Source organism: Calliphora vicina, chromosome 1, assembly GCF_958450345.1.
Source record: "Calliphora vicina chromosome 1, idCalVici1.1, whole genome shotgun sequence".
Taxonomy (NCBI): domain Eukaryota; kingdom Metazoa; phylum Arthropoda; class Insecta; order Diptera; family Calliphoridae; genus Calliphora; species Calliphora vicina.
In genome coordinates this window covers 137,620,644-137,635,815 of record NC_088780.1, presented here as the reverse complement: position 1 = coordinate 137,635,815, position 15,172 = coordinate 137,620,644, and the positions used below count along the sequence as shown (strand labels likewise).

General features: G+C 30.3%; 1 protein-coding gene across 1 annotated transcript in view; it reads left to right on the top strand.

The window, feature by feature from the left end:
• Nucleotides 1–15,172, top strand: part of LOC135953130 (uncharacterized) — a 504,136-nt gene that overhangs the window by 231,127 nt on the left and 257,837 nt on the right. The gene's annotated exons all lie outside the window — the stretch shown is intronic.

Here is a 15,172-nt window from a genome sequence, read left to right as displayed (position 1 = left end):
TTTATATTAAAACTCAAAATATCTAAATAACTTGGCCAATAAGCGTTTAATCAAGAAAAGGCGCTCGATCTGTGATAACTCATTTGACAGACCAAAATTCGATAACTTATATAAAAACTCAAAATATTTACATTGATTTACATGTATTCTTTTGTTGCAAGATTTTTGACAACAAACTTAGATTCTTTGTCTCTCAGTAGCGTTTCTGTGCATATTTTATTCTATCTCCTATATGAATAAAAAATATCGTAAAATAATTCGTTTTTTTTTTTTTTAACTATTTTTACTATTTTCAAACCGCTCCTCAGAAATTCACAGATCTAACACAAGCATTTTTTTAACTTGGACAGGACAATGTCTGTCGGGTCAGCTAGTTTTCAATATTTTTTATTATTTCGGAGTTCATTGTATCAAAATAAGACAAAATTAATTTCTTCAACCACGCCCGAAAGCTTATTTAAAACAAATAAATTCACTGATTTTGTACTATGCATTCAACTTATCATCGAGCTTTTATGAATCATTTGAATACTTTGCATACGATTCAAAACACAGTAATCATTTTTGAGTTGTTATTGCTAACGGAATTTAAAAACTGGTTGAGAAAAGAGCAATCAATTGTGAGAGCGCAAGCACTGCCAGCAATATTATTACCACATGTTGATGATTGAAAACACTACAAAAGCAGTGATTTGATTCATATAGAAAAAGAGCGATTCAACTGATGTACATCTCTGATAGACACCAACGACATGTAGTTTCAGCAGGACGGCATGTGCTGAACTTGTAGTAAATGTTTTAGGATTTTAGGATTTAAAATAATAAAATTTTAAATTCTCTTTTGTGTGGGTCAGTATGATCGGTGCTTGGAAGCTTGAATGGGCTTAGCTCGCCGGATTGGGGAGGGTTCTTGACCATACGTGACCTTAAAATCCTACATAAACAAAAAGAAAACAAATTCTTCCAAGACTGAAAATCTACTGAAATCTAAAAGAAAACTCACAAACTGGGCTATTGCTATTAATAAATTGGGATATGTTTAAGAAATATAAAAGAGTGACAGATGATGTTGTCACTTGGAACACTTAAAACTGAAAAACCCACCATCGTATACCTTAGATACATTCGTGTTCATAATTTTTTTTAGTATCTTCCCTAAAAGTTAGTTTAATACCTAAAACATCTTACGTAAAATCGGTTTCATTAGTAGCATTCCCCAAAATAATATCTTCTACTCAAATTTACTCATTATAACACTTCAAAATTATTTATTGTTTCATAATAAAATCTATTCACATTAATGAAAATTACGAACTTAAACATAAGTTTAATAATATAAATTAAAATAAACTTTTCGTTTTCTTATCTTTTCAAATGATAATTTTTCTTTTAATAAAATTTAAATGAAATTCATAAATATATAATTTTAGCTATGAATCAAACGCATGTTAAATAATGAAATGTATATTATAACTCACTGTTTGGTGTATCTTCAGGTTGCATATTTCTTACTCGATTTTACCCTTACTTGTTACTCTTCCAACATATTGTTTGCAGTAGGCGATGGTTTGAGCTCAAAACATCCATGGAACTGTAACTTTTAAAAATTTATATGAATAAAGTGCAAAATAAAATTAGATAAGAAATAATATACATAAATTGTCTAACATGCTGTAACTTATAATTTAATTTTTATATTAAAATATAGTTATAACATTAAAAAAAATTAAAACAAAAATGCAAAAATAAAGTTCAATTTATATACTTAACATTAGTCTGTTAAATAAATTTTAAGCTTTACATTTAAACATACTTCTCATATATTCAATCGAATGTTAAGAGTATAGTTTGAACTTTATTCTTTACAGTTGTATACTGATATAATTAAGAGAAACTTAACTCAATAATTAAACTTTGAAAGATAAGGTTTACATATATATACTTAAGTCTTACTCTTAACACTTTAATTCTTCTTCTTTGTCTTATCTATACTTATCAAATTGTTGCTTATTGGAGACTTCACATTATTGTTGTTTTTATGTAAAAATTATTTTGTTAATTTTGTTGATTTGTCTTACATCTTGGGTTGCAGCAGTGGGCAACTATTTAGCAATTAATTAGTGATGGTCCGGGTATGTTTGAAGGTACAATAAAAATCGATATTCTTTCTTCAGATTTTGATTACGTTTTTATATCACGATTTTAATGCTTATATTGATGTTGACTTAGATGTTGTGGTTGGACTGGGCTTCATATTTTGGCATGATGATTTGGTATTTGAAACAAGCGAAATAATGGACTTTGGACTTGGACATGTGGCGTGTGTCGTGTTAATTGATGAAAGTCATAACTAGTTAATTAAAGCTGCCGTATTTCATGAAATCTTATGGAATTCAACAATCCATATGTTAAAACTACAATCGAGTTTTTAATTCAAACATCAAAATGTGTTTCGTACACCAAAAGAATTTATATCGTCCACCAAAAATGTGTATTTAGTACACTGCAAATTAATGTAATTCATACATCAAAATTATGTATTTCATGCACCATGTACATTAAAATTAAGCATATCTCGTACACTAAAATAACGAATATCTCGTACACTAAAATAAGGAATATCTCGTACACTAAAACCCTGAGGAATAATTATTATATTAATGAAATAATTATTTCAGTAAATTCACAAAAACCTACCAATTAAAATTGGGCTTTATAATTAATTAAAATGTTTAATTAAATTCACGATGTTTATCGATTAATTGCTTTCACTTTTTCAATTACTAAATGAAGACTTAGTATTATATATATTAGAGTATATAATTTTCTATTCCGCAAAATAAACTTTGTGCTTATAAAATTATATTAGAAAAGAGTTTTAGCGGAAGACGAAGTTCAGCTCAACAACTCGGGTCTAATTAGATATGCAATTTAGGTAATTACTTGATAATCACGTCAGTTATCGTTATTTACCAATGTTGCTAACTCCAGTTAAAGATGTGATCAATTTATGTCATAACATAACATGATGGTGTGGTACATTTATATTTATGTATAAATTAGGGTAATTTATGATTTAAGAGCATAAACTAAATTTATGTTGTTATTCTCTTACTAAATAAATATATTTTTACAACTAAACAATAAAATTAACTAACATAATGTTAGTATAAATAACTTTGCTCAGAATATTTTTTTATTTGTTGGTAAATTTAAGTGTTGCCATTTTAGATAATTAAGTTAAGTATTTATTTATTTATTAAGTTAGTATAATTAATACGTTTATAATAAGTTTTTATATATTTTATATTAAGTAATTTAGGTCAAAATATTCTGAACAATTATTAACTAAAATAGAAGTATACTTAAAATACAATAATTATATTAATTAGTTTTAAGTATATAATAAATTCATTATTTGGGCTTATTTAGTTTTAAAGTAATTAACGAAATTAATGTTGATGTGTATTATGATATTGAGGCAAATTATAAAATTGCTTTATCAATATGGATGCTGTGTGCCGGCAACGATCCGCGCGATTCACCCATTTTCGGATGAGTGGGTACGTCAGCAAACAAAATTGTCGAATATGGGAAGCTACCAATCCAAGAGCAAGCCAAAAAAGTGACTGTTTGTATAGACACCAAAGATGTGCATGAATACCATTCAAATGGCATATTGCTTATTTTGCAATAATTAATACTGACATAAATTAAACGAATACTGATTCCCTACAGCAAGTTTTTTTGTTACAAAATGCATGTAATTGCTTGCATATCCTGTAAACACTTACCATTCACAAAAGCAGCGAATCAATATGAGCGTTTTGAATATACGCAGACTTTTTTTAGTAAATATACATTTTCCTATATGAGTATATTTGAATTCATTTAAAGAATACTTTTCATACATATTTATATTTTTTATAATACGGAAAACGACATCTATATAAATAAAAATCAAATGTCGTTCGTTGGTAATTGCATCAGTAATGAACGACCAGACCGATTTAGACAAATTTTTTTTTTAAATGTTGGCCATAGCCCAACTTAGGTTTTTACGGAATGAAAAATTGACCACGCCCACTTTTACGCCCACTTTTTTCGATTTATCTAAAATCGGAAAACGGCTACACTGATTTGGCTAATTTTTTGTTTAAATGATCATAGTAATCCAAGTTTAAGTTTTTTTTTCGACTTATCTAAAATCGAATTATGCATGGACAGTTTCAACTAATTTTATTTAATGTTTGCAATACAAAGTCCGCAAAAATTTGTACATAAATAAAAATTGTCAACGTCCACTAATACGCCCAACTATTAAATACATCTTCAAAATACATCGGTATGTGATCAATCATATTTCAGACCAAAATTCGATTCGCCAATAAGCGTTTAATCAAGCAAAAGAGCTCGATCTGTGATCACTCATATTTCTGTCGAAAAATCAATTTTTATATAAATACTCAAAATATCAAAATTCGCTAATAACTTGGCCAATAAGCGTTGAATCAAAAAAAAGGAGTCGATCTGTGATCACTCATATATCCGACGAAAACTCGATTTTTTATATAAAAACTGAAAATATCTAAATTCGCTAATAACTTGGCCAATAAGCGTGTAATTAAGAAAAGGAGTTCGATCTGTGATCACTCATATTTGTGAGCAAAAATCGATTTTTATATAAAAACTCGAAATATCTAAATTCGCTAATTACTTGGCCAATAAGCGTTTAATCAAGAACAGGAGCTCGATCTGTGATCTCTCATATTTCTATCCAAAAATCGATTTTTTATACAAAAACTCGAAATATATAAATTCGCAAATAACTTGCCCAATAAGCGTTAAATCAAGAAGAGGAGCTCGAATTGTGCTCACTCATATTTTTTAAAACAAAAATCGATTTTTTATATAAAAACTCAATAAGCGTTAAATCAAGAAAAACAGATCGATCTGTGATCACTCATATTTCTGACCAAAAACCGATTTTTTATATAAAAACTCAAAATATCTAAATTCGCTGATAACTTGGCCAATAAGCGTTTAATCGAGAAGAGCTGCTCGATCTGAATCACTCATATTTCTGACCAAAAATCGAATTTTTATATAAAAACTCAAAATATCTAAATTCGCTAATAGCTTGACCAATAAGCGTTGAATCAAGAAAAGGAGCTCGATCTGTGATCACTCATATTTCTTGAATCAAGAAAAGAAGCTCGATCTGTGATCAGTCATATTTCTTAACAAAAATTGATTTTTTATATAAAAACTCAAAATATCTAAATTCGCTAATAACTTGGCCAATAAGCGTTGAATCAAGAAAAGAAGCTTGATCTGTGATCAGTCATATTTCTGACTAAAAATCGATTTTTTATATAAAAACTCAAAATATCTAAATTCGCTAATAACTTGGCCAATAAGCGTTTAATCAAGAAAAGGAGCTCGATCTGTGATCACTCATATTTCTAACCAAAAATCGATTTTTTATATAAAAACTCAAAATATATAAATTCCCTAATAACTTAGCCAATAAACGTTGATTCAAGAAAAAGAGCTCGATCTGTAATCAGTCATATTTCTTAACAAAAATCGATTTTTTATATTAAAACTCAAAATATCTAAATAACTTGGCCAATAAGCGTTTAATCAAGAAAAGGCGCTCGATCTGTGATAACTCATTTGACAGACCAAAATTCGATAACTTATATAAAAACTCAAAATATTTACATTGATTTACATGTATTCTTTTGTTGCAAGATTTTTGACAACAAACTTAGATTCTTTGTCTCTCAGTAGCGTTTCTGTGCATATTTTATTCTATCTCCTATATGAATAAAAAATATCGTAAAATAATTCGTTTTTTTTTTTTTTAACTATTTTTACTATTTTCAAACCGCTCCTCAGAAATTCACAGATCTAACACAAGCATTTTTTTAACTTGGACAGGACAATGTCTGTCGGGTCAGCTAGTTTTCAATATTTTTTATTATTTCGGAGTTCATTGTATCAAAATAAGACAAAATTAATTTCTTCAACCACGCCCGAAAGCTTATTTAAAACAAATAAATTCACTGATTTTGTACTATGCATTCAACTTATCATCGAGCTTTTATGAATCATTTGAATACTTTGCATACGATTCAAAACACAGTAATCATTTTTGAGTTGTTATTGCTAACGGAATTTAAAAACTGGTTGAGAAAAGAGCAATCAATTGTGAGAGCGCAAGCACTGCCAGCAATATTATTACCACATGTTGATGATTGAAAACACTACAAAAGCAGTGATTTGATTCATATAGAAAAAGAGCGATTCAACTGATGTACATCTCTGATAGACACCAACGACATGTAGTTTCAGCAGGACGGCATGTGCTGAACTTGTAGTAAATGTTTTAGGATTTTAGGATTTAAAATAATAAAATTTTAAATTCTCTTTTGTGTGGGTCAGTATGATCGGTGCTTGGAAGCTTGAATGGGCTTAGCTCGCCGGATTGGGGAGGGTTCTTGACCATACGTGACCTTAAAATCCTACATAAACAAAAAGAAAACAAATTCTTCCAAGACTGAAAATCTACTGAAATCTAAAAGAAAACTCACAAACTGGGCTATTGCTATTAATAAATTGGGATATGTTTAAGAAATATAAAAGAGTGACAGATGATGTTGTCACTTGGAACACTTAAAACTGAAAAACCCACCATCGTATACCTTAGATACATTCGTGTTCATAATTTTTTTTAGTATCTTCCCTAAAAGTTAGTTTAATACCTAAAACATCTTACGTAAAATCGGTTTCATTAGTAGCATTCCCCAAAATAATATCTTCTACTCAAATTTACTCATTATAACACTTCAAAATTATTTATTGTTTCATAATAAAATCTATTCACATTAATGAAAATTACGAACTTAAACATAAGTTTAATAATATAAATTAAAATAAACTTTTCGTTTTCTTATCTTTTCAAATGATAATTTTTCTTTTAATAAAATTTAAATGAAATTCATAAATATATAATTTTAGCTATGAATCAAACGCATGTTAAATAATGAAATGTATATTATAACTCACTGTTTGGTGTATCTTCAGGTTGCATATTTCTTACTCGATTTTACCCTTACTTGTTACTCTTCCAACATATTGTTTGCAGTAGGCGATGGTTTGAGCTCAAAACATCCATGGAACTGTAACTTTTAAAAATTTATATGAATAAAGTGCAAAATAAAATTAGATAAGAAATAATATACATAAATTGTCTAACATGCTGTAACTTATAATTTAATTTTTATATTAAAATATAGTTATAACATTAAAAAAAATTAAAACAAAAATGCAAAAATAAAGTTCAATTTATATACTTAACATTAGTCTGTTAAATAAATTTTAAGCTTTACATTTAAACATACTTCTCATATATTCAATCGAATGTTAAGAGTATAGTTTGAACTTTATTCTTTACAGTTGTATACTGATATAATTAAGAGAAACTTAACTCAATAATTAAACTTTGAAAGATAAGGTTTACATATATATACTTAAGTCTTACTCTTAACACTTTAATTCTTCTTCTTTGTCTTATCTATACTTATCAAATTGTTGCTTATTGGAGACTTCACATTATTGTTGTTTTTATGTAAAAATTATTTTGTTAATTTTGTTGATTTGTCTTACATCTTGGGTTGCAGCAGTGGGCAACTATTTAGCAATTAATTAGTGATGGTCCGGGTATGTTTGAAGGTACAATAAAAATCGATATTCTTTCTTCAGATTTTGATTACGTTTTTATATCACGATTTTAATGCTTATATTGATGTTGACTTAGATGTTGTGGTTGGACTGGGCTTCATATTTTGGCATGATGATTTGGTATTTGAAACAAGCGAAATAATGGACTTTGGACTTGGACATGTGGCGTGTGTCGTGTTAATTGATGAAAGTCATAACTAGTTAATTAAAGCTGCCGTATTTCATGAAATCTTATGGAATTCAACAATCCATATGTTAAAACTACAATCGAGTTTTTAATTCAAACATCAAAATGTGTTTCGTACACCAAAAGAATTTATATCGTCCACCAAAAATGTGTATTTAGTACACTGCAAATTAATGTAATTCATACATCAAAATTATGTATTTCATGCACCATGTACATTAAAATTAAGCATATCTCGTACACTAAAATAACGAATATCTCGTACACTAAAATAAGGAATATCTCGTACACTAAAACCCTGAGGAATAATTATTATATTAATGAAATAATTATTTCAGTAAATTCACAAAAACCTACCAATTAAAATTGGGCTTTATAATTAATTAAAATGTTTAATTAAATTCACGATGTTTATCGATTAATTGCTTTCACTTTTTCAATTACTAAATGAAGACTTAGTATTATATATATTAGAGTATATAATTTTCTATTCCGCAAAATAAACTTTGTGCTTATAAAATTATATTAGAAAAGAGTTTTAGCGGAAGACGAAGTTCAGCTCAACAACTCGGGTCTAATTAGATATGCAATTTAGGTAATTACTTGATAATCACGTCAGTTATCGTTATTTACCAATGTTGCTAACTCCAGTTAAAGATGTGATCAATTTATGTCATAACATAACATGATGGTGTGGTACATTTATATTTATGTATAAATTAGGGTAATTTATGATTTAAGAGCATAAACTAAATTTATGTTGTTATTCTCTTACTAAATAAATATATTTTTACAACTAAACAATAAAATTAACTAACATAATGTTAGTATAAATAACTTTGCTCAGAATATTTTTTTATTTGTTGGTAAATTTAAGTGTTGCCATTTTAGATAATTAAGTTAAGTATTTATTTATTTATTAAGTTAGTATAATTAATACGTTTATAATAAGTTTTTATATATTTTATATTAAGTAATTTAGGTCAAAATATTCTGAACAATTATTAACTAAAATAGAAGTATACTTAAAATACAATAATTATATTAATTAGTTTTAAGTATATAATAAATTCATTATTTGGGCTTATTTAGTTTTAAAGTAATTAACGAAATTAATGTTGATGTGTATTATGATATTGAGGCGTATTAGAAGGAAAACCTTAGACAATTATAAAATTAATAATAAAATGTATACGAAAATTCTGACATATCACAATAGCAAATAAAACAATATACAAATATTTTGCTAAAACTTTTGGTTTATTAAATTTCAACAATTCATCTTTAAAAATTAAAACTTTCAACAAAATCTGTTACAAAACCTTCTTTGTAGAATTAGTTTATCTAGTTCGAAAATAAGGAAAAAACTGATTTTGAATAAGATTTTCGTGGGGCACGACCACACCCTGAGTATACTATTAGCCGGGCAATTATTTATGTATGGTGTTCCCTATAATGGCTTCAGATCTTTCGCATGATACATGCCAATGTATTTGCCCGCAGGTGTCTCGAGTTCATAACAAGATGATCCAACCTTTTTTCTAATTTTACACTTAATGTAAGGTGGAAGAAGTTTAGCATTAATTCCTTTCTTCATGTCTGATTGTTTGAAACTTTTTCTCAACACTTCCTGTCCTGGTTTATAACAAATGTCCCTACTTATTAAATTGTACCTTCTCGTAGCGTTTTCGTGAGCAATAACTAAATTTTCTTTCACCTTCTCATGTAGGTTAGACATTCTACAGTCATTGGGAATAATATTACCTTGAGGTTCGTCTAAACAATTTATTTTCTGTAAAAGGGGATATGCAGATGCATGTGTAATCATGTTGTACCCAAAGGTACAAAAATATGGTGAACATTTAATGGCATCGTGGTAATCGCTCCTTAAGATATTAGCAATTTTAGAAACGTGCATGTCCCACCTGTCTTGTTTTTCTTTTATTAAAATGCGAAGTTTTACAAGAAATTCGCGGTTTGTTCTCTCAGACACATTGGCTTGTGGGGAGTATAATGCTGTCTTAATATGGTAAATACCGTAAACCTTTAGAAAATCGTTCATTTGTGACGAAACGAATTGTTTTCCGTTATCCGAGTGGATATATTGTGGGACTCCAAACTGGTGAAAAATATTTTCTTCTAGGAATTTTATTATTGCAGAACTTGTTGCCTTTTTAAGCGGTTTTAAGAATATATATTTGGTAAAATGGTCTATTGCAACAAAACGGTCGAATTGCCCATTTTTGTTCGGGGATATGGACCTAATAAGTCCATATATATCCTCTGAAATGGACGCTCAGAAATAACTTGTCGACCCATAGCTGGCCTAAGTGTTTGGTTTGTGGGTTTGACAAGTTTACAAACTTCACAATTAGAGACATAAAGTTTAATATCGCGTGACATTTTTGGCCAAAAGTATTTTTCTCTTATTCTGTTCAACGTTTTTGCAAAGCCTCCGTGACACGAGTTTAATACATGATTCATTTCAATCGCCTGTTGACAAAGTTCCTTGGGTAGCCACAATCTCCATAGAGATAATTCTTCAACAAACTCTCCTTTACGAAACTTGACTCTATGATAAATAAAATCTTCAGAAACTATTGTGTCTGGGTAATTGTTAGGATTTTTCAATATTTCGGTTTTTAAACCAGTATACTCATCTGATTTGAAAAATGGAGAAGTAATATCAATTTCGGATGGTAAAATTGGTAGAGAAATTTCATCTACATCTAGTCGTGACAATGCGTCAGGTACTACGTTAGCTGATCCCTTTCTATATTCTATTTGAAAATCAAAGCTCTGTAATTTTATACTCCACCGTCCAAGTCGTCCTGATAGATCCTTTTGGGACATTAACCAGCGCAGACTGGAGTGGTCTGTAACAATTTTGAAGGGGAGACCTTCTATATAGGGCCGAAATCTTTTGAGACATACAATAGCTGCGAGACACTCCAGCTCCGTGACCGTATAGTTCTTTTGGTTTTTATTTAGCTTTTGGGAAACATATGCCACTGGGTGTTCCCTGCCCTCTTCATCAGTCTGTATTAGTACGCCACCTACACCTACACGCGATGCATCGCACTGAATGGTAAAAGGACGTTTAAAGTCAGGCTGCACAAGTACTGGAGCAGATGTCAATGCTTCTTTTAACTTGGCAAATGCTGTCTCTGCCTCAGATGTCAATGAAAATTTGTCTCTCTTTTTCAAACAATCGGTAAGTGGGGCTGCTAGATCAGAAAAGTTGGGGATAAACTGGCGATACCACCCGGTCATACCTATGTACCTTCTTATCTGTCTAGGACTTTTAGGCAGTGGGAAATCTATGATTGCTGCAACTTTACTTTTATCGGTTTTTAAACATCCCTGTCCTACTATGTATCCAAGGTATTTAATCTCCTTCTGGCAAAAACGACTTTTCTCGACGTTGATTGTCAAATTCGCACTTTTTAAACATGTTGCAACTTCATGCAGCATATCAATGTGGGTCTTAAAGTCTTTTGTGCAAATTAGTAGGTCATCTAGATAGATGAAGACGTTTTCACGGAGTCGACTGGGAATAGTCTTGTCCATTAGACGACTCATCCTTTGTGCGGCGTTGCAGAGCCCGAAAGGCATTACTGTAAAATGATACAGTGGCCGGCCAGGTACTGCAAATGCCGTTTTTTCTTTGGAAGACTCATCTAAAGGTATCTGCCAAAAGGCGTCTTTTAAATCGATACCTGTAATATAGTGAGTATCCTGTAAACGACTTAAGAGTCCATTGATATGAGGCAATGGATATGCGTCCTTTTTCGTTAACGTATTTAGTTTACGTGAGTCGAGGCAAAGTCGAATTTTCCCGGGTTTCCTAACCAACACTATTGGGCTGCAATATGGACTGTTGCTCTCTTCGATTACTCCTAAACTTAACATACGATCGAGCTCACTATATGCTTCGGCTTGTCGAGGAGGAGACAGTGGGTAATGTTTTATCTTAAAGGGTACGGAATCGCCTGTATCTATGCTATGTAATTCTAGTGAAGTGCGGCCTAAGCCAAGCTTGCTGCAAGAAAGAAATTCTTCTATAACACTTTTTAATTGTAAAAGCTGTAAGTCCGTCAGATTATGAATATTACTGTTAACATCATTACCGAATGTTTCACTGTCCAATGAAATATCCGATACAAAAAGTTGAGGGGCAATATTAAAAATTTTCCAAAAATTGATGCCTAAATATACAGACTGTTTCAAGCCAGGTGATAAGTAAAATAGTATATTTTTTGAATAGTTATTGTAAGTAGTTTTTATTTCTAGGAAACCAATGACATTTTGTTTGCCACCATCGGCAGTTTTCAATGTGGTGCAAATTGGAGTATAGTTCAATTGAAGTTTGGCTAAAAGGTCTAAACAATCTTTCCCTAACACACTGATTGAGGCTCCAGAATCAAGAAGTCCAAATAATTCAACAGTACCGAAATAAACTTTTGCGTATGGCCTGTTATCTTTTATTTCATTTAAAATTGTTGACTCTACTATTCTCACAAATTCTTTTCTCCTCTTATATCTTTCCCTACATTTAATTATTTTCTTCGGTACTAAATTATCTTTAAATATCCTTGCCTTAGCTTGTTTATACTTTAACATTCTGTGGTGAAAAGAATCATCAATTTGTGTATTATTAACTAATTCATCATCTTTACCTTTATCTGTAGTCAAAACCGTAAATAACTCTATATCATTAGCCTGTTTAGATCCAGGGTTGTCACTTGTGTTTCTATATCAATACTAGAGGGATTTTTGTATGGAAACGAGGGACCCTCTTCTACTCGTTCGGTTTCTTGTTTTTTGAATGATTTTTACACTGAGGAGTAGTGATATTTTTCTCCCCACATCTAAAGCAAAATAGGTTACGTTTTTCCGATGAACAGTCGTAAAACGAATGTCCGATTTGGTCACAGTTCCAACATTTAAAGTGTCGTGTGTCCACCTCTTTACGTTCCTTGCTATAATTTCCTTGATATCTAAACGCAGCTATTTCTTCATTTTCTTCATCAGCTAATTCATCTATATTCTCACTGGATTCTATTTCCGAAATCTGTCTGTTCTGAAATCTAAGCTGTTGTTTCCTAATGACGTATTTTTCGGCCTTTCTTGCACAATCCCTTAAATGATCCAGACTAAATAGATCTGTCGCGAATAAAAGTGAACCAAGGGAGTCTTTAACATTATTCTTTAATAAGTCTATCATTTTGTTCTCACTCATTGGTTGTGAAAGACGTGAGTTCATAGAAATCATCTCCGAAAAATAGTCATCAAATGATTCCTTTGGCATTTGACGTCGCTCTATCATCCTTACAAGTTTATCGCAGTCGTTTTCTATTTTACCATATTGTTTAGTTATAGCAATTTTAATGTCATCATATCTAGAGTTTGGATTCTGTTTTAAAAATGACCAGAACCAAGAATCGGCTTTGCCTTTTAAAAGAGTCTGAAAGTTAGAACTAATATAGTTGTCAGAACAACCGTATCTGGTCTTGAGTGTATCGACTTTGAATAGAAAATCACTAACGTCATCAGAACCGTCATACGTGATGTTCCATTTGTCCATCCTAATCGAATCATTTGAGGAATTACTTCTGCTTGAGTTAGAATTAATGCTTTGATTATGGAACGAAATGTTGTTCGCATCATTTCGATTATTGCCAGAATTACTAGGATTTATTGGGGGTTGGTTATACTGAACAGAATTCCTGTTAAAGCCTTCTAATAAGGACTGCCGTAAATTAGATATTTCTCCCATAAAAGCGTTATGGTTTAGTGTTAGAACACGTTCCAATGTAGAAGTTAAAACATTTAAATCGTTACCATTACTTGATGGAACTTGTTGAGAACCACTTGGTAAGCTATTAGTATAATTTTCATTACCCATATTGACTGATGGTTCGACTGTTTGTAAAGAAGACTGTAAATTGCTCTCCCTAACTTGTGTAACTAATGGGCTTTTAGCTATTTGATGTCTTGACGTAAAAGGACTATCAGAACTATCATCTATAGGTCCTGACAAATTTATATGTCGAGTTCTAGCTCTAGTTAGAATTGGACTCTCACTAACTCGTGGCCTAGGTACAAAAGGATTTTCCGAATTTTCATCAAATGTATAATCTATTTGGCTATCACTTATTGGTTCCTCACTAATTTTTGGTCTGCCTTTTCTTTTTGACATAACTTACAAACAAAACTTTAAAAAAAAAATATAAATATATGTCTAATTACAAAATGTTTCCATATAATTTTGGGGTAATGCTTACTAAACTTCAAATACGAAGATAGATAAAAACTAATATTTTATAAACAAAACTATCCCACCTCCACATATTTAAAAATTAATTTTTCATGATCATATTAATGTGTCGCAAATGTTGTTCTCTATTTGAACAGAATACAACATGACTTACACAAAATATTAATCAACTATTGAAACTAAAGTGATGAAAACAATTTTATCTAATGAAAGTAGCTAGACAAGATTAAAAAAAAAACTAAATTTTGAATGACTTACTTTCATATTAAGATAAATAAAGCTGTAACTAAATGACTTTTCACTGCAACATGGGTAAAAGTACCACATATGACTAGTAAAAAGGTAAAATTTATATATATAAAAAGGAGAAGTAGACTGCAATTTACCTGATCAAATTAAAATAAAATCATAATCAGATAAAGACAAATCTGCTAAAATTGAAAAAAATCGAATACGACATTACTGCCGAACTCGTTGGGCGCCATTTCTATTTATGTAGTAAATGTTTTAGGATTTTAGGATTTAAAATAATAAAATTTTAAATTCTCTTTTGTGTGGGTCAGTATGATCGGTGCTTGGAAGCTTGAATGGGCTTAGCTCGCCGGATTGGGGAGGGTTCTTGACCATACGTGACCTTAAAATCCTACATAAACAAAAAGAAAACAAATTCTTCCAAGACTGAAAATCTACTGAAATCTAAAAGAAAACTCACAAACTGGGCTATTGCTATTAATAAATTGGGATATGTTTAAGAAATATAAAAGAGTGACAGATGATGTTGTCACTTGGAACACTTAAAACTGAAAAACCCACCATCGTATACCTTAGATACATTCGTGTTCATAATTTTTTTTAGTATCTTCCCTAAAAGTTAGTTTAATACCTAAAACATCTTACGTAAAATCGGTTTCATTAGTAGCATTCCCCAAAATAATATCTTCTACTCAAATTTACTC